Source organism: Parus major, chromosome 2 (assembly GCF_001522545.3).
Source record: "Parus major isolate Abel chromosome 2, Parus_major1.1, whole genome shotgun sequence".
NCBI lineage: Eukaryota > Metazoa > Chordata > Aves > Passeriformes > Paridae > Parus > Parus major.
Window position 1 is genome coordinate 16,427,414 of NC_031769.1, and position 21,573 is coordinate 16,448,986.

The following is a 21,573-nucleotide window of genomic DNA, read 5'->3' on the forward strand; positions in this document are numbered from 1 at the left end:
GCTGACCCCGAGGCGGGACCGCAGCCGGGCCGGGGCCGGCCGCAGGAGGAGGAGGAGGAGGGCGAAGCCGCGGCACGGTGGCCGGAGGTGGCGCGGCCCCTGCGCCCTCGGCGGGGCTGGCTCTGCGGGGACCGGAGGTTTCGCTGCGGGTAATCCCGGCCGGGAGCTGCGGGCAGGACACCCGGTGCTTGAGCGGGAGCTCGCCAAGGAGCTGCGCTGCCCGGCGGCCACGCCTCGCCGAGGGGCTTCGGGGCGGCCCCCGCCGGCTCACAGCCCCCGCACCCTGAGCCGCCCCGCGGGGATTACACGGCGCCGGGCGGCCGCCGAGCCCGGAGAGGCTGCTGGCCTGGCACCGGAGAGCTGCGGCTCCTGGCCCTGGGGCTGCCCATAGCTGCGCTGCCCTGGGGAAACCTAATGGACCTTCCTGGCCCTCTAAAAGTAGTTCACATCTGGAGCACGCCCCGAGCTCACTTCAGCGCCTGTTGCAGAGAGGTGACTACACCGCAGCACCACATCATAAGTGTTATAATAGCAGGGTAAAGTTGCAAGACAAAGTGCTCAAAAGTTGGAAATGGATGAATTTTATAAATACAGCTCTGTGGTACATGAACCAGGCTTTAATTATGCTGGTTAGGTTTTCTTTGCGAGATCCCTGACAAATTCACTGCAAAGAAGCAGCCGAACTCTGTCAGCACTGGAGACCATGTACCTCCATCAGAGACTTCATTGTGTTGAGTTTGTCTCCTTTCATTTTTCTGATAATATTTGAACCTGCATTTTGTTTTCAAATAGATGTGACATAAGGGAAACTGTTTCAGAGCTATCTATGTTCTACATCTTTCTCAAAAGCACAGTAGATATCAAGCAGTTCATGGATGGCCTCTCTATGTGAATATTTCTGTAACAGGTACAGCTACTCATCCCATCCCAGCCATCAAAGTAATCACACAGAAGAAACCTTATGAAATTCTTCCCTGTGGGAAAACCAAAAAATCAGAAAAACAAACTTCTGAAACCCCAAAACAGCCATGAGCCAGATATGTATAAGGACAAGAGGCCTTTTTGATTTCCTTCATCCAAGTACTACTACTTTATTGTATAAAAGTTGTTGACAGTTTTAGACTGCATTGCATTATGCATGTAGAAATTTATGAGGGATAGTTTAGCATCCCATCTAGACTTTATTAACTCCTTTTGTTGTTGGCTGCTCTGTCCCTTCATAATGGTCCCTCTTTCCGTGGTTGAGACCCTATAAAAATACAAAATAAGCTTCCTAGTTTTATGATCCCATTTTACTAATCAGAATTGGAAGCACTAGCATAATAGGGTCTCAGCTGTAAAAATATCCATATTTTTTGACTCAGATCACTACAGGAACAACACTCAGTGAGAACTTCCCCCTCTCTGAGCAAAGTTCTCATTGCTTTCAGTTGTGCTTTGAGAGTGCCTGGCACTCCACTGCCTTGCTGCTCCATGTCTAGTGGATGGCAAGTCACATGCAGAAGCATGACAGTCTAATCCTCTGATGGTGCAGAAGCTTGGCCAGAGTGCACCATCAGAAAAAGGTTAGAAGCCGCTCAGTGGAAATTCAAGTGCAAAAAGGAGTGATGGGTACTCATAACTCTTTTCCCAGGAAGAGCTTGCACGCATCCAAGACCTGGAACAAGGAGCTGGGAAGTGTTTAGACACAATCATGGGAAAGAGAAAAGATATTAACATTAATATTTGGCTGATGTGTCCCTTTCCACTTCTATCAGTGCTGTCCTAAAACCACTGCTGCCCATCTCATCTAACTCTCGCTTTGTGCCGATGCTACCATCCCTTAATTGAAGACCTAAAATTCCCTACGAGTGCTCCCTCTGTCAAAGGGGCCTCAAAGGCAAAATCCCATGATAGGGCTCAGATAAGCCACTTGGACTATTGAACACACTTTTGTCTTCTGCATGAATTAATTTTTCAGGTGAACTGGTCTGTGAAACTCCAAAAAACTTGTATCTGTTTCATTTAGGTATTCCTGAACGATATGTAAGTAATGGCAGCCTATCACTGCAGAAAGGGTCCTGGTTTAAACCAGTTAAAAGTCATAACCAATGTTCAAGACCTGTAGAGATAGGCACTGTTCAAACAAACAGGGAATTTATTCCCTTAAGGAATGACAATCTAAGTGTCAGATGGACATTGACTGTGCTGGAAAATTTAGTCAAGAAATGATTACGTGACATTCAGTGTCATGCAGCCTAGCCACATTCCTCCTTTGCCTTTATTTTCACTCTTTCATGTTCCTTTTCCATCTCAACCTGCCTTGGCTGTTGCCCTTCTTTTTCCCAAAAAATTACTGCTTTGCTTTTATCTAGAAAGTCTTTCAGAGGAGATTTCAAAGTTCTAGAGTAAATAGGGTACATGCTTTTTCTGCCCCAAAATAAACTTGATAAAATTAAGGACAAATGTTATGTACTGACAATATCCATATATATATATAGAAAGATAAATGAAGTGTGACCATCTCCAGCTGTACCTGATATGAGGTTAAGTTGTGCTTAATGCCACAAGACAGCATTTATACTACACTATTTTTTTAACAGATTGTGGTTAGATTACTTTCAGACTTTCTCTTTGCCTTTCAACACGGTTTTTACCTTCATTAGAAGCATTGTGGGTGCAAGTCTGGAAACTATTTTTAAAGTACTATGTGACAAATATGAAAGCAGTATGAACAGACCTTTCAAAGCATCTTCAACATTAGATCACATTAGGGAGTTGCTTTTAGAATGTTTTGCTCTTCATTATTAAAATATAATGGACCCAAAACATACATAAGTAGAATAGACTTCCATTACTCCAGAACTGATACATTCAGAGTTCTGCATTTTTAGAAGCTTATAATAATAATAATAATAAAAAAAGTGGGGGAAGAGATGCCCTTGTGATTAAGGCACAAAATTAAGGCTATAATTTACTTAAAATATTATTTTCTATATTGTGAAAGATCATGCTATATCCAAACAAAGTCAGGATGCAGATAAGCAGGACACAGTGGACCCTCCCTACAAAAGCAGGTCCTTGCTTTCTAGGCTCCAAATCTTGGGCAGAGCTCAGCCATAAAGATTTTACGCATATATTCCTGCTTTTCATCTATTTTTCTCTTTACAATTGATCTTTTAATAGTATTCTACTCAAGGGGAGTTGTTTTGATGGCTAACAGGTACATACACAAATAACAAGTGACACACAAAAAGATCAGGAGACACATAAATGATAACTTAAGAAAATAAACAAGCATGCTTAACTAGCAGAAGACCACCACTATAAGAGTCAAAGAACTTACCTCTCTGAGGAAGTGCTTTTTAACCTCTCTGGCTGCTTAAGTGAGCACAGCCTGTAGCAAATATAAGGAACTCCTCCCCTTTGGTGTTTATTACAGAGAAGCAGTACTTCCTGCAACACCTGAGTAAATATCCTCTAGGAAAGCCTCCACAGAGTTTGTCTACATCTAGCTCAGTATTCTTTTGATCATAAATACCATCTACCATAATGAATTATTAAGGATGTCCAATAGCATAAGTCATTTATTGAATGCATATTTTTCTCTAAAGCAACCCTGAGCTTTGCCAGATATTTTCTTTAGTTGATCAAAAGAGCTCCGTAACCCCTTTTGAAGGTCTTAGATGCGTGATCCTTGTAATCACATTTAAGGGGCTGGTTAGCTCAGGAGATTGTTAATAGGATACAAAACCTTTAACATATAACCCAGATCATTGCAGTTGAAAAGCTGTGACTATTCAACAGCTTTTTCATGTCCCATGACCTAACTTAGTTCCTAAAGGAGAAATGTTTGTATTCCTTCAAAATTACAGAATGTGCTTTTCAGACTTTTTTTTTTTAACTGCACATGTAATACAGAACATTTGAGAAACAGGAAAATAATTGAAAAGTTTAGTGGTAACTAATGAATCCAATTACATTTGCATTCAAAAGAATTTTGAAATTTCCCACTCCAAAACTGTCTCCATGGTCTCAACAAGCCCCTAAGCACAGAAATTGCCAGAAAGGAAGAGCAGTTTTGGAAGCTGACAGTTCTTCACTAAAATGTGTCTCTATAGGTCCCTCTCATTAGATCCAGGAGCTGCACATCTAGCACAGAAGTGTTACCTTTGAATAGTGAAAGCCTAATTAATGCATATTGATTCATATACAGTAGGGGAAAAAAATGTTACAAGTAAAACGTGGAAGGCATTGTATTGAAATTTCACAGCTCTTTCTATTTCACTGGATTTGAGGTAGCAAAGTTTTAAGCTTTTGCAGGTGTTGTTTTCCACCTAAGAAAGTCCTAAGGAACAGTTTGAACTCATGCCTCAAATTCAGTTTTTAAAAAAGTGCTCTTAATTTTTTCAAACAAAATATTGGGAAAAAGATGCATTAGAAAATTTGGGATATAAACCCTTCTACAGTTCTAAAAAATTGCAGTAGAGCAGCTCAGGGACCAAGTGATAACTGCAGAAAACTGTGCTGCAAAGTGTGTCCTGGGCTGGTGTCAGCACGTATTTAGAGAGTACCCTTATCCCTTTCTTGGAACACACATCACTAAAATAACATTAAAGGATTCTACTTACGTGCAGTGATGTCAACCAGTAAGAAGGTGTTGGGACATCAGAGGATTGCTGCTTTCTGCATAACTGGGGTGAATGGGAAGTGCCAATCTTGAAAATGTGCAGGTAATGATCTGGGGTTGTGGTACTGCCATTTCCAAGTGTGCGCAACATATCCTTCAGTCATGGAGGATGATTAATTTGTCTTAAAAATTAAAAATCTAAACAAGTGATTAAGATTAAAGATTAAAAATCTAAACAAAGTGATAAACAATATGAGTCATATGGTAATACTGGTCATGTGGGTGATTTTGTTAGTCATCTTGTTAATAAAGCAGTTCCCCAACTAACTGCTTAGAGATTTCAGGTTTTGTACTTGATAGTTGTTTGCAACATCTTTTTAAATCAGTTGTATGGAGGGTCTCTCATTTGTATCCTGGAGTAGAAGGTGTTATGTGTATTTCTTTACAGTTATAGTTCTGCCCAGCTCTTGAAGGTTTAGGTGATCAGCAGTCTGACATTAAGTAAAATACCTATTAAACAAATACCTCTATTGACACTACTAAACAAAGTTTACTTTGGTACATAAATAGGACTGTGAAGTATAAGCAGAATCAGGGTATTGATAAGTGAAGCATTTATATTGATTTTTGATACGTGCATCTAATTGGCATCTAGCATTCAGTCTCTTCAATTCATTGCATTCCAGGTCCTGCTATTTAACCGTTTTTTTAATGGGGCAAATAGAGGTCTTTTCATATCAGGTGATAAAAGAAGACTCAGTGTTGAGCAAGTGTATTTTTTCTTCTGCCTCTGAAGGGGTCACAGTGCACAAATGGAAGTGTCAGCCAGCAATGATAGATGTCATTTTGTACAAATGAGATGGAGAGACAATTTTGATTGTTCAGTAGCCAGAGCACACACGTTTCTGTACAGGCACTAAAGACATTATAGTTTATCTAAAACCAACTTTTCTCATGACTGTAGCAGTTCCAGTAGTCCTGGCAAGAGTCACAGATCCTTAGCCTGTGGTTTAACTGGATGTTGTGGTTACCATTTGGAAAAATTGTAATACTAATCCTCATAATATGTAAGGAACTGTAAAATATATACTTAATAATTTAAGTATTCAGGAACAAGATGGAAAAGAATGGTAACCTAAGCAATTTCATGAGTTCTATTTGGGTATACCTTTTTTTTAATAACTTTTTTTAAAGCAACTACCTTGATTTTGAATGGAAATTACTTGTGAAGTTTGCAAATTTGAGGCTCAAACTATTATTTGTGGACAATTTGAAGTTTGGAATATCAGAGAACGTCCAAAATACTTCCAATGGATAAACAGAATGTGTCTGACATTCTTTATTTTGCACACTTGTTCCCCTGTTTCAGACATACCAGGAGCTTGCTGTCAGTCTGCTCCTTCCCTTGGAGCCAGATGTAACAATCACATTGCCAGACTTTACACATACACACTTCATTAATCCCAAACAGTTGCAAAAAAATGAATAAAACCTAGAAAATTCCTTTTATTTCAAGAGAAAGAAGAAACAGACACAAAAAGAGAATGACAACATAATCTGAGAATAACCTGGAAAGCTTGATCTGGAGTTTTTCTTCATTATTCTGCTTCTACTATTTTGAATTCCTCAGCCTCCTAATCCAGAGGCACGCCTCAAATGAGTTTTATAAACAGTTTCCTGTTCGTGAGCCTGTCATTAATCTCTGAGGATGTTCCAAAGATAGCCCTTGGAGGATTTGGATTTGTCTTTTTATTTTTAATCCAGTTAGGGAGTATAGCAAACAGTGACACAAACAGGATTACATTTGGAAGGGTTCTGTGCCTGGGTATGTGAGTGGCACACAGACACAGACATGGTGAGAACTCTGCTTTCCTGCTCTGCAGTTTGCTGTCTGCCCAGCTGCTCCTCTTCTTTTCTGGTTGATTGTAAACACATTTGAAAAAAACACATTTATTTGGAAAAAAAAAAAATCATTAAAAAAAGAAGAAAGGAGGAGGAGGGAAGCTGTGTGCCATCCTGTTTTTAAACTTCTTATCTGTATTTGTTACCACACTTGTGTCCCAATGCTCTACTGTTAGCTCAGTGTGCATTTCCAACACTTCTTTCTCCTGAATGATGCGACTGCCTTGTAATCTCATCTGGTAGCAGGAGCAAAACCAAATGTCCTCTGGTCCCATGGAGTACTTCCTACATTTCTGTGGTGATGTAGTTTTAAAAGTACTTTTTGAAATAAAATCATGGATTTTCAAACACTGAGGGTAACTTAAAACATTGAAATGAAATACAGAAGGTACCAGTATATTGTCCATTTCAAATTATCTTCAAATCAAGGAAAATAATTTAAAGCAATGAAAATCAATTAAAGCATCAATAATTCTGTGTTCCTGAAAGTAATAATTGCATATTGATTATGGCAGCTGGTCTGCTAAATGGTCTCAATTGATCATCTCTCTCCGTTTGTAACTCCCTCAATTTCTGCCATTAGCTGCAAACTGTATCAGAAAATAATTTTGCTTCCCAGCTATTGTCAAGAATAAAATTCTTTAGGAGAAAGACAGATTGATACAGACTTCCATTAAAAACATGCCTGGTTTTGAATGGTTTTTAATCTCTTAAGATTTTGAAACCTACAGGCAGGCAGATTCTAGTCTGTCAAATGGTGATGGACTGACTATAGATTCTTAGGACTAATATAAGATATTTAGAGTGACTGGCTTTGCTATTTCATGTAAGTTAATATAGGCAGCAAGGGTTCACATTTAAGAAGATATCTGATAATATATTTTGTCAAAAACACTCATAAGATAATCAAGATAAACTTAATAACCTCCCCTGTTTTTCTGAGTAGAGGCCTAGTTTTCAAATGTACCTTATTTGTACTATGTTATGATTTGCATTAAAATTAAAAATAAGTCACAGGATGCATTTTGTAAGGTTATGTATGATTTCTACATTAGGTAGTATTGATTTTGCTGCTGTACACTTGTATCTCAGATGGTATCTGACATGATTCAATATGAATTGTAAGTCACAACAAAATGTCAGTGTAAATAGTCCAGATTAGCTCTGATGTTTTCAATAAACAAGTTCTTAACTAAATGAAAAAACCAACATTCAAAACCCTAAAAGCCAATGGTAAAAAAAAGGTCAAGTCAAAAATTTCTCCTACACATTTTGTAGATAAGAAAGAAGACTGTACTCTGTGTGTTTGTTAAATAATCCACCTTTGCAAAGCTGAGGTAAACTTATCTGGCTGTTCTTTAAAACATTTAAGTTGCAATTAGTATAATGGTCTGGCAGTTTCTGTGTCTAGCTGCCTTCCAGTGCCAGAGTTAGATCTTCAGTTTGCCTTTTAAAATGTCTTTTTAAAAGGGATTGTTAAGAAAACCTGCAGAGGAGCTGTAATGGATCTAACACCGAGGAAGTTTTCAGTCTTGAAGTTGAAACTGGTCTTTATGAAAGTGCTGTAAGGTACAGGCTGAGTGGCATAAACTCTGTTCCTCAAACTCAGCAGCTTTTGCAGCTGCTAATGCTGAAAAGTCACAGAGGAATGGATCACGCAAAGTGAAAATTAATTTTAATCCACCCTAAATGGTGAGCACTGTGTAGGTGATGGGTTTTCCCTTACGGAGCCCTGTGTGAACTGGACTTTGAATTGGTTTCACACCAGAGCACTGTGTCTCAAAGGGTGAGAGAGTGGGGCTGAAAGTGAAAACACGGAAAAGAACAGCTGTTTTTAAGATATGATCTGGCCTCACTTGAAGCACAGTCCTTGGCTGTGACCATAGTAATATTCTCTTCATCTAAGCTCTATAGATGAAATACATAAAATGTATAATATATAATAAAGATATATAATTATTTATAATAACTAATGCTCTTTTCACCTTTCTCACCTGTTCTTACACACCTGTGAATCCACAAACACACTATTTGGGAAGACCAGATCATAAATTTTAATTCCAGATGTCAAGCCAGTCCCAAATGAAGAATTAGGAGGAGGCATTTCATATGGGGTTGTCTTATCCCATCTCTGCCTGTTACAGTGCTGCATGCAAATGTTACAGAGCTTCATGCACCTTTGATGGAGCTGAAATTGCTCACTGTTGGAGGCCCAACCCTAGACTGGGTAGGCCACAGGTTTGGTTCACAGCTGTGAAAATTTGGTGTTCCTGCTGCAGCCTCTTGGCCTCAGGATTAGGGTGTTTTCCTACCCTGTTGTTGCCTGACACAGTCTCCTGTGGAGAGCATCCTCAGCACAAGCCAAGACTGTCTGCTTTATCCCTTTTAGCTAAAACATACTAGTCAGTCATTGTTTTCACACACAAATGAGACAATGTTATTTTTGACTTTTGATTAGCCATGAAGGGGTCAGGGCTGCTGCTGCTATCCTGCATGCACTTCCATCTTCAATCAGCCTGTCTAGTGCAGAAGGGCTGTTCTCAGAGATGTTTTTGTGTCCTGAGGTTCTGGCTTTGATTGTGGCAGCTGCCTTACTTAGCAGGCACGGCAGGACACAGAGGGAAAGCAAATCAGAGCAGCGAGGGAGGCTTGTGCTCTGCCAAAGCACAGCCAAGAGCAGGGCCACCCACCGCTCCCCTGCTGCCAGCTGACAATTGAGCTCGGATTTCTACCTTCAGGTCTGCTTGAATCCAAAGAAAGGAGCCGTGTGTAGCAGAAAATTGCTTACAAACTTTCCGTAATACAATTTTTTTTGTTTTGCTTTGGTTTGGATTGCTTTTGTTTAAAACAGATTTCATTTTAGGAGAAATTCCCAATCTCACCTGGGAGAGCTTTGCGTGCATTTCCCATGCAGTGCAAACCAGTGAGCCTGATTCTATGCTCCCTGGGCCTGTCTGACTCGAGAAGAAACTCCCAAATTTGTTACATCCTCTAGCTGAGTGTTCAGAATGCAGCTGTGTGCAAGCACAATATGAATTACTATGGTTGTATGAGGGAGTTCACTATGGCACTGTTTTCTGATTGGGGAAGCACACACGTGTTTCTTATTATCAGATGTACCTATTAAGATTTGCATTCCCAACCCCAATGTCATTCAAGGTAACAGTAAAACTTTTGCTGGTTTGGAACTGGCTGGGGACTGACCCTTGGCAAGCAATACTTTTGAAAGAAAATGAATTTTTTCCCTTGTTGCCTTTTTAGATCTAAGACAACAACAAGGAGCAATACTTTACACTTTCTGGCACTGTTTATTCCTAGGATTTATGAATATGCTGCAGTCCACATGCACATCATCAGCCCATTGCCAAAGGTGTTGCAGTAGGCAGTGGAGATCTCCATGCTCACAGAGAGCAGGCAAGATTTTGCTTTTGAAATCGGATACAGAAGACCCACTGCACAGAAAGCATCAGAGCATCTCAGATGGCTGTCTCAGAAGGAGCAAGGTGCAGGATATGATGTGTTTTGCACCTGTTATGCAACAGAGAACAATTTGCCAATTAATTCAGGTAGAAGAGATAACAAGTCTTGGATTTCCTGCTCTTAATTTATTGAACAGCTAAGCCCTTGGGACTAATAAAAAGTATTTCATCTGCCTGTAGGAAGTCTACAGTTTCTGATATAATAGAAAAATACCATCTCTCAGAATGGCAAAGTATCATTAACTGACGCAGACTTTGCATGAAGAGCATTTATGGTGGACTATTTAAATAAATGTTCTACCTTACCTTCAAACTGTACTCCCTGATGGGCAAAATGATAAACAACAAGGTACATGGGTGAATATTTCCTCATTTTTTTACCACTGCTTCTTGACCAGCCATGGGAAAACAAGGTAGGAAATAGCCTTTCCATCTTCCACTTTTTTCTGCCATGTAGGTGTCAGGACACTTTAATTTCCTAGGCATTTGTTACAAAGTATTTCATCCTAGGACCTAGGTGACAAGCTTGAGTGTCTTAGGACATGAATATAAATACAGAATATGAGGGAATATGGATATAGAGGATTCTATGTCTTTACTTAGGAAATAATTGAAAATATTTCATAAAATACTAGTTCAGTTTCTAGTTTCTTCTTCTCTGCAGCTTCATTATACAAACTGGCAGGACAGGTAATAGAATAGAAAGTCTTCTGGCTTGACAACAAATTCCCAGAATCTTCTCACTTTCCAACTAATAAATAAATCAAATGTTCCTTATTCATGAAGATGGCAGTACCATCTTACAATGCTTGCTCTGATGCCAAGTGCAGTTTAACTAAAACATGGGCTCTTTCTGTCTTTCACTTGGGGACAGAGGGCTTATTGAGGTCACCAACTACTCTAAAAGTAACAACATTTTTCTGCAAAAGGCCATTAAAAATCAATGTTGAGTTAATATTCTTCAAAGAATTGGGTTTTTTTTATCTAGTTTTAGTTTTACCACATTTATTTAGCTTCTTCTGGAGGGCCTGTACCAAATCTCAGATGATTATGCATCTCCTGATTTGTGGTCTCTGTGCACAGTTATGATAAGATTTATTTACCAAGGTCCCAGTGGAGTTATGATCAGATAGGCCAATGAACCACTGTCTTGCCTTTTCTTAGCAGATGCATTATCTCTTTTTCTCACTTTTCAAAATCAGCATCTCTGTCTTCAGTAGTTTTGAGGACACAGTCTGTAAAGTTTGTTTCACAATGTAGTGAGGTTCATTCTCAGTTTTATCATGAGGTTCATGACTGAAAGCTTCAAACCAAACTGCAGACATGTCTGGTTTTTAGTTGAAATCGTTGTGATTTCTTTCACAGACAGGAGGCTGTACTCACTAAGATGTGGGATGTATCACGTGTGAGATTCATCCTACAGAAAACTCAGAACTAAATAAAACCTGTTTAGTTTGCAAAGCAGCTGAGGTCACAGTCTGTAAAAACCATCCACACTGAAATCCCTGGTGGTGATGTCCCCCAACACAGAATGGAGTGCTTGCAGTCAAAGACACAGGAGGTTTGTGTCCCACCTCCAGCTTTCAAAGAGCTTCTGAGAAGCCAAGGTGGTTCATGTGGCTTCCAGGCAAACCTCACTGTCAGCACCTTTCTTGTGATTCTGGCTGGAGCTGCTCAAAAAATTAATTTCAGCTTCTTTCAGGCTTCTTTGAGTCTCCATTATGTTGGTCACCCTAGGTCAGCTTTGTTGTCATCCAGGTTGGTTGTCTTGGATTTCCTTGCCAGCACCTGCTCACACTATAAGAGCCTCTGCTTTTGTTCTCTAGATAGTTTTAAATAATTTTTCTTTTCATGTATCATATATTCTGCAGATTCTAAATCTAACTAGGTAAAGTGGGATGATCAGTCACTTTAATTATTATTTATAACTTTGCCTCTACAACTTTATTTGAGCAGATTCCTCTTCAATTAGAGAAACAAGGAAGTTACATTAGATAGCAGAAATCTTTGTCCAGTAATACATAACACTGAGATTATTTTTTTAATGTCTTTTTATGTTCCCTTCAAAGGGAAAAGTGGTAATGGAATGTTTTTCTTTACTATTTTCTTCATGGTTGCTGTTTTTTCCCATGTTTACTCTGTGCTAGTCTTTGTATGTGCTATTTTCCGTATCTCTGGATATCTCAGTTGAGGTGTTGCTTTTGTTTTGTTGTTTTTTAAAGAGACAAAGACAAAAATGTGGAGGACAAAATTCAAGGCTTATGTTAGAGAATGTTCCTCAGTGCCAATACAGCTTCACTCTCAGTTCTTCAATAGGGTGACTTGCAAGGAATCCAACACAGCACTCTGAGTCTGCAACACCATTTTTATTCATTTCATACAGATCTGTAGACAGCATCCAGCTTCCTCCAGAGCAGAATTAGGTCTGCATTGCTACTGAATGACCTGGCTCAGCATCATCAAAAGATTTTTTGCAAGCATCTCCTATTAATGCTATTAGGAATGTGACATATTAATCTCTCGTATGCAGAGGAGAGAGCAAATCCATTCCATTGCAGAATAAAAATACTGTTAGTGTTTGAGGAACTGTAGAAACCTGAACCATTTAACAACAACAACAGTCAACAGAACAATACTTTTAGTTAGTTAGTACCATGCAGTACAAATTAGTATAGGTGCAAAGATAGTGCAGTGTGCCCCTCCACTCTTCCACCTCTGCTGGGAATTTTTTGTTGTTCTGTCATATTGTTAAATTGAAACAGCATTATTCCAGCTTCTAAGAAAACCTGGAAATGCATAATATAAATATTTAGCCCATTTTAGGGGCAGAACTGAAGAGAAGACAATGAAAAAAACCCCAAAGGTATAAAAGTAGGTCATGATTACTTTTGTTTGGGTAAAACAAATAAATTTTGCATTCACTTGTTTAAGCAGGTATTTCCATCCTATATTCATGTGCTTATCTGTAGTAATCAGCAAGTTACTCTTCAGCTATTTTCTGTTTTTATAGTGTGATTTCATACTTTCTTCCCAATAAATATTATTTTTTTATGGGAGCTCAACTATGATTCAGATAAAGCAAAGATTCTTCTGAAATCCTGTATCTTTACTTTTATCTCAGAATCAGTCTTACCAGCACATCTTTTAAATTTCTAGCTCCACAGTTTAAAAATGGTAACTCTAAAAGGGAACATTATAGGGACAATTGTGAGGAAGATTCAAATCTATTAACTGCTTAATAGAGGACATGTAGGTATCTAAACCAGAAAAAAAGAGAGTAAAATCAAATGTTGGGAGACATCTGAAGATGCTGCAAGGAGAGATGATATTTTGGGTCAGGGATGTTTAAATGTTTTACATGTGCCTGTAAGAGACAAATGTTTTTTGTCCTATTCTGCCACTTGTATATTCATGAGTAAACTGCCACATTATGAGAACATGTCTGGTGCACGTTGTGAGCCAACACAAAGCTCTCAGAGGCATGTTGGGTATACACATCTAGATGTGTATAAACTGCCACATTATGAGAACATGTCTGGTGCACGTTGTGAGCCAACACAAAGCTCTCAGAGGCATGTTGGGTGGTTTTAGAATGCCACCCTCTCCTGGATTTATCTGCCCAGCAAAGGGGACTAGGATGTCTTGCCAGGAGTGTCCCTAGAAATTCCTTGCTGTTTATGGGTGAGACATGGAGTTGAAGAGGCTCACAGGGGAGTCAGACTGGCTGAGGGCACTGCAAGGACCAGCTGCTCCTCAGGTTTCTGCCTGCCAGTGCAGTGGGAACACTTCTGAAACACCCCAGAGGCATCCTATGAACCGAACAGGGGGACTTGGGAAGGCCCTTCAAGGGCCCTGTTTCCTTCCAGTGAACATGCAGACACACTTCTTACTGGGAATGGGGAGCAAACCAACTCAGCCAGTTTTTCTGCATACATTTGAATGCCAAATATAGTGCTGATTGCAACAGCATTTGCTAAATGTGTAAAATATAACTTACTGCTGTGGCCTAATTCGAAGCCAATCAAAAGGACACTAGAAAAGACACCAGCTAAGACAGATCTCCTCTGGTGCACTGAAATAAGTCACCCCTATGCAAGCGGTGGGTTCCTTGGTGGTCTGCTTTGATGCTGGCTGGTGTTGAGTCCAGAGGCACATCTGAAGAGCTCTGTCCTGCTGTCTGAACTAAGAACATTGCCAATGGGGGTGAAGTTCAATGTTTGAAGACCTACCTTATGCAGCCTGTGGATGCCTTGGAGGTCCTTCAAGATGCTGAGGATCCCAGACAACAAAAACAAGGCATTTCTTGAGGAAATGAAAGGAGAGATAGCTCATAAGGGAACTCACTCATGAGGAACCACACTCTTCAGGCACTAAAATAAGGTAACCATCATACTTCATTCTTGTCACTGCTACAGCTGCATGAAATTTACTTCTGTTTACACATTTTAACAGACAAGCATGGCATGGTTCTTGGTAGTGGGGGGATGGGAAGTGCTGGGCACAGAAGTTGATTCATTCACCAAAAAATGTCAAGTCTGGCCCCACTAGAGGAAGTAAACACTTGTGAACTCTTTCCAAAAATTAGTTTCAAAATGACAGTTCATCTTTCACCTACATCAAGTTCACTTACTGTAGTTTTCAAACCTGTAAATTATATTTTTCTTGTGATTTATACTGAACTTTTTGTTGGGCCCCTCTAATTTGTCTTCTGGCCTGCAATTCAAGCAGCATCCATCATGCAGTTTTTTGGTTAGACCTGAATCCTTCTGGCCAAGTAAAATCTCAGGACTCTGGGAGTTTTGTGGTTTACCACAATCCCGTGTTTTGCCCATTCTAGAGCCAAGAGCAGAGTAGCTTCTGGGACTAAATTCACAGACTACCTTCTTGGTTTAAAACATCCAAAATGGAATTTCTAGATTTTGGTTACATATATTTACCCATCAGCTCCCACCTGTCTTTCTGGATGTGATCTGATGCCCCACAAGCAATTTTTTTTTTACTATAAAAGAATGGGTGGTCATGCACGTGGATTCAATGCCACATCTGCGAGTTAGCTGTATCATTTCTGTTAGCCTAACTAATTCTCCTTATAAGGCCTCAGCTAATCTCACGTGTGCAGAAGAGACAGGCATTGGCAACCAGCTGCAGGCTGCTATGGGGTGCTTTCTCTGTGGCTTTGATCTCACCAGCATCTCAGGCTGCAGGCAGGATCAGGGCCTCCACTTCAGGAAGAAGGAAGGAAGCTGCTGCAAGGTGCTTCATCTGTCACTCCAGCTGGTAATTTATTTCAGTAATTTATTTTCTTCCCCTTTAATCAATGCCCTATAGAAGGTCTAGAATCTTCATGTTCTCTGTCACCATGAGCTGCTAAGATAATTTCTTTCAAACTGCAGAAATGGGAAGAGGACTTCATAATCATCTCAGATCTATTTTGTCACATTAGCCATGGATTTATATTTGCATTTGAGGCCAGCTTCCCAATTTTTCCTGCTGCCTCAGTTTTGGCACTCTGTCTTGAGTATGAAGTGAGCTAGGTAAGTCAAGAAACAGCAAAGCATTGAATTGGATCACTTAGATGAAGCTCAGCCTCTGTCTTGACAGGGCCCATGGCCATAACCATCTTCAACAAAGTCCTGTGAGGTTCTCTACTCAACACTGGATTAAAAGGAAATAGCAATTTATCCACTTAAAAATGCCAAAACAAAACTGATGGAAATGGTTATATCTGGGTGAAGAATGTTGTGCTTAGGAGTCCCAAGACAGCGCAGTTTTACAGCCAGAGACCTGGCCTAGGGAACGAGTCTGGAACATTCATGGTGTCTGTTTGTTATCAAGTAAGAAAATGTCATCAGCTGCCAGAGACTGAGATATCCATGGATGAAATCCAGAGGAAATACAGAGAGCAAAGTATGTAAGGATTGTCCAGACATACTTACATTTCTGTTTGTATTACCAGAAACTTCTCTTGAGAGGAGACTAACTAATCATGTGGGTTTAGACAGTCACACTCCACAGACCAGCAGTGCTGTGATGGAGTTTGAGCTGCAGTGTGCTCACTCAGCATGATTTTCCAGATCACTGAAAAACTCAGAACAGCCATGGCCATGGCTCTAATCATTATTACCATTTCCTTTGCTGCATCAGCTGACAACATATATCTACAGCTGCCCGTGTGCAGTCACACAGGATGGCAGGAAGTCCAGACCAAAGCAGCAAAGTGTATTTAACAACCAAGGCAGCCCACCAGATATGAGATCCATGTATTGAGAAATGTGAAAAATATGCATGGCAACTTTTGATGGAAATCATCAGAGTAAAAGGGCCAAGCTTTTACATGCTTGTTGGGTGAGAGACCAATAGGCCCTGAAGTAGTTAAAAGAGCCATGATATGTCAATAAACTAAGACAGCAGAAACTGCTATGAGAGTGCCTAACAGACATCCTTCTGCCACCAAGAAAGAAAATTGGGCTGTGGAGACAAGATAGAGAACTGCACTAATGCTACAAACAGGAGAGAGTGCTGAGCCTGCAGGAAAACCAGAAAACATCTTTTTGATGCTTCCATCTTTACAGGAGCAGTGCAGACTTAGCCAGCTGGGCTAGGACTGTGAAACAGCCAGCAGAGTAATAGGCTCAGTGAGACAGAATGAAATCTTTGGTCTTTCTGTTTTGTGAATAAAAACAAGCATTTAAGATTGATCTTGACATCCAGTGTTAGTACCTACCATGTTCAATGTCCCCTCTTTTACAGTAGCTCTGCACAGTATTCCCCCTTTACTCCATGATGTTGGATTCTTGGACAATTAAATAATAGATTTCAGGCAAATTACTTTTACCAAATTAAAAAAATACGTATTTTAATTGCTGTGTTAAAGAGTCACAAGTCAATGAGTCGCCAGGCTACTAATGAACATTTGATGAAAATATAGGGCAGTCCCACATCTACAAAGGATAAAACCGTCTACCTATGGTGTCCATTCCCACATCCACACAGCTAACCAGCTGGCAAACTAAACCTAGGGTTTTATCAGCACTGCTGTGTACATTGTGTACATCCTGCTTTCTCTACGGGAAGGAGCCAAGTATTATTTATTTCAACATCCCAGGCATAACAAAAGAGGGTTTTAAAACCAAACTTTGTATTCAAATGTACAGATGTGTACATATACTGGAGGTGGATAGGAGGTGGTTTGTAACTCAGGATGGCATTAATAGAAGCAGTACCTTCTCTCCAGGAAACATCATATACGGTGAACTGTAGGAAGAAATATTCAAAAGCAATAGAGTACCACGGAGTGCTTTGAGTAAGTCTCTCTAGAACACCAAAGAAAAGCAAAACATCAGCTTTTCATCAATTAATTAATATGTTATCAAAGGTCTGACCACTGCTAACATGTCTTTGTATGGAAGAGAAATCTCAGCAGCTTTTATCTCACTCCATGAGCACTGACTCATCTTTTTCTGCCTACATTAAATAGCTGCTGAACTAATCTAAACCTTCTGTAAATGTCTCTCTTCCTTAAAAGAAAGGGGATTTCTGTATTAGTTCTGGCTGCATTTTTATGACCCAAGATAAATGAGGGTTGTTAACACACTCTTCAAGCACTTATTCAGGTTTTCAGGCTTGAAAAATCAAGCTAAGTACATCAGTAAGAAGTCTGCATTCAGCACACACAGTGCCTCTGTCACTGGATTGTAATTCCTCCACTCTGGGATTAAATTCCAATGGACCTTGTCCTGCAAGTCTTACAGAAAGTAATTAATGAAGAGAGGCTATATGAAAAGATAGAATTTGGTATACGAATGAAAGATCACATACAAGGGACCAACATGTCTCTTGATTCCTCTCATACTTGGCTTGTAATTACTTGCTGAAGTGTTAGGATATGAAGAAGTCCAGGTGGTCTGTTAGCTCTACCTTTTGTCTAAGTGCTCAGCTAAACTTTTTCTTCAGTCTGCTCAAACCTCTTTCTGTAATCAAAATTCTATGACTTTAAGGAACTTTGTAAGGCTATCAAAACTTTAACTACTGCTTGTGAAGAAAATTCTAATTTTCCTATGAACAAGAGATTTAGCTTTCCAAATTATATCTGCATATATATATAGATGTCTTCTGATACTGTATTGGATTTGTGTGGCCAGGTGTTGGTAGCAGAAGGGAGAGAAAGGGACAGACTACAGGGGTGGCTTCTTTGAGAGTCTGCTAAAAGCTTCCTCCATGTCCTGCAGAGTCCATTCCAGCTGGCTCCAGGACAGACCCCACGCTGGCCAAGGCTGAGCCCATCAGCCATGGTGGCAGCACCTCTTTCAATAACGGGTTTAAGAAAGAAAAAAAGTTTTTGCACAGGAGAAATTGTAGTCAGAGAAGAGAGGAGTGAGAATATGGGGCACTATTGATTCTGCAGGCACCAAGGTCAGTGGAGAAGGAGGGGAAGGAAGTGCTTCAGGCACCAGAGCTGAGCTTCCACTATGGCACGTGGTGAAGGACATGGTGAGTCAGCTGTGCCCCTGCAGCCCAGGGAGGAGCCCCACACTGGAGCAGATGGGTCCCCAGAGGGCTGTGAGCCTGTGGGAAGCCCATGCTGGAGGAGGTTTGCTGGCAGGACTTGTGGCCCCATGGGGGGCCCATGCTGGAGCAGCCTGTTCCTGAAGGACTGCAGCCCATGGAATGGACCCACACTGGAGCAGGGCAAGAAGAACCAGTGCATGTGGGAAGGAATCATGTTGGAGAATTCCATGGACAGCTGTCCTGTGGTAAGCACCACTTTCCCCAGATTGGAGGAGGGGAAGAACTGCTCTCCCAGCAGAGGAAGCAGAGACAAAACCAATGTGATGAATTGACTGTAAATCCCATTCCTTATCTCCCTGCACTGCTGGAGGGGAGAGGCAGAGAATCAGGAGTAAAAGTCAACCCCAGGAAGGAGAGTGGTGGAGGGAGAAGGATCTGGTTTACCTCTCATTATCATATTATGATTTTGGTTAGCAATTAATTCAACTAACTTTCCCAAGTCATGTCTGTTTTGCCCTTGATGACCACTGGCAGGTGATCTTTTCCTGTTCTTATCTCAATTTATGAGCCTTTTGTTAAATTTCTCCCCTGTTCAGTTGTGGAGGGGAGTGATAGAATGGCTTTGGTGAGGCCCTGGCCAACAGTCAGGGTCAAAGCACCACAGATACATAGGCAGATTTTCCCTCAGAACAGTCATTGGGTTGATTTGGACATTGCTTGACTACTTATGAGTCTTGTGGTTCATGCCTGGCACAGAGTACACATTTGTTCAGTGAGTGATTAATTTTCCCCTATTAAGGTTCACCTTGAAATTTCAGTCAATAACATAGTAAAGCAGAACTGCAAATGCTCTGATCAGCTCTATCAGCTCTATCAGCACCAATATTTGCAAAGAGTATTGTAAGGGACTTAATCGTGTCGCTCTGTGCTGTAAACTGCTCCAGTAAAATGCTCTGCATTAGGGGCAGTTTACAGCTAACACCTGGCAAATGGTGTGAAACAGGCTGGGAACTGTAATGATCATACAGTAGCATGTGTCTTGTATTTCAAGAAATTACTTCTGTCCACCCACAATATTGTTTTAAGTGAAGTACTAAATGAGCCCATAGTTCAATACGTCTGTGTGAAATACTTTAACAGTCTGAATGTTCCAGATGAGGCAAGGCTAATGGCAAGTTGCAATGCACATATGTGCAAGAAAAATTGCTTTAGCCACATCTGAAATAGAGTGTGTTAGTGTAACTCCTGGAGGTTGATTACAGTTCATACTCAGATACACAGTGGATTACCATGACCACGTGAAATTGCAGGGGGCATTTCACTACAGTAGGACACAATCATGCAAAGACAAAATGGGAAGTTGAGCCTAATGATCCTTTCATATGCCAAAGGTATATGTGGTGAGAAATCACAGACAGACAACTCCAAATTTCTTCAGTGCCTAAAGTATCTCTCCTTGTTTTGTGAAACTAGGGGACAGTAACATGATGATGTTCCTAAACCATTCTGAGGTGCCAAATCAGACAGAGAAGGAAGGATGCTACCTGCGGATTTTTTGAAGGATCCAGGTCTCCTTCACTCAGTCAATTATCCAGGCTGATCATATATTTATTTGAATTGATACAGTCACAACCTATGCAGACAAGTCTGGAGAACCAGCCAGGGCAGCTAGAGATAATGCCACAGTTCATAAATATAAAACTCTGAAGACACCTGAAGCTAAAAAGTGTCTATGACCATTTATTGACTACACAGGTTTTGTCATCACCAGGGACACATGATTTTATTTGTATGCCCTGTTTCCTTTTGTAGCTGTGTTACTCTCCAGAACTGTGAGGTACTTATTGATCACACTTTCATTCTATAATTTCAAACTAGTTTTCTACGCATTGGTCTCAGGTCACTTTTCCCTTCTTGTTTCCTGTGAGTTTTGGCCCTTTATGTTCAACCACAGTGAAAGGAATGATGGTCTTTATGCATCCAGGACAGCAGTTATCAGCCTGAGCATTTAAGTGCCTAAACTAAAAGTGACAGACAACATTTGACTTAGCTCTCCCCTCTGGAGGAAATACTCTTAACCTCAAATGTGGACAGCAGAAGCTGGGTCTGACAGCATCTCACTGTCCAACAACGTTTCAGTGGTTCCTTGTAGTGCAGAATCCTACTTTTCTCAATACTTGGCTTCCTTGCAGGACTTTTGCATTCTCCTCAGCCTTTATTAGTCAGTGACAGCTGGCTACCACAAGACATTATCTACTGAATCAGTAACATTTCCAGACCCATGAGACATGGGTGCAGTTTCAGCCCTGAAACCTCTAGAAATGAAACCAACAAAACTGCTCATGTTCAGCCAGAGGTCTGCCCAAGGGGCCAAGAAGGCCAATGGCATCCAAGACTATATAAAAAATAGTGTGGCCAGCAGGACTAAGGAAATGTTTGTCCCTCTGCACTCATCACTGCTGCACTGCCGCTCAAATCCTGGGTCCAGTTCTGGGCCCCTGAGCACAAGGAAGACATTGAGGTGCTGGAATGTGTCCGGAGGTGGGCAGTGGAGCTGGTAGGGGCCTAGAGAGTGAGTTATACGAGGAGAACCTGAGGGAGCTGGGGGTGTTTAGCCTGGTGAAAAGGAGGCTCAAGGAACCTTACTGCTCTCTAAAACTGCATGAAAGGAGGGTGTAGCCATGTGGAGTCAGCCCCTTCTTCCAGGCAACCAGTGATAGGACAAGAGGACATGGCCTCAAGCTGTGCCAGGGGAGGTTCGTGTTGGACATCAGGAAGAATCTTTTCACGTAAAGGGTGGCTAAGCATGGGAGTGGGATCTTCAGTGAGGTGACTGAATCATCATCCCTGGAAGTGTTCAAGAAGCATCTGGATGTGGCTCTCAGTGCTTTGGTTTAATTGACATGGTAGTGGTTGGTCAAAGGTTGGACTTGATGATCCAGGAGATCTTTTCCAACCTTAATGATTTTATGATTCTCAGGGGCATGGCAGGCTGTGAAGTGCCTGGGCTTTCCCTATAAAACTCTCTCTGCTTTTTTTCCACTGATTGGAAGAAGAAAGACTCAAGACCTAAAG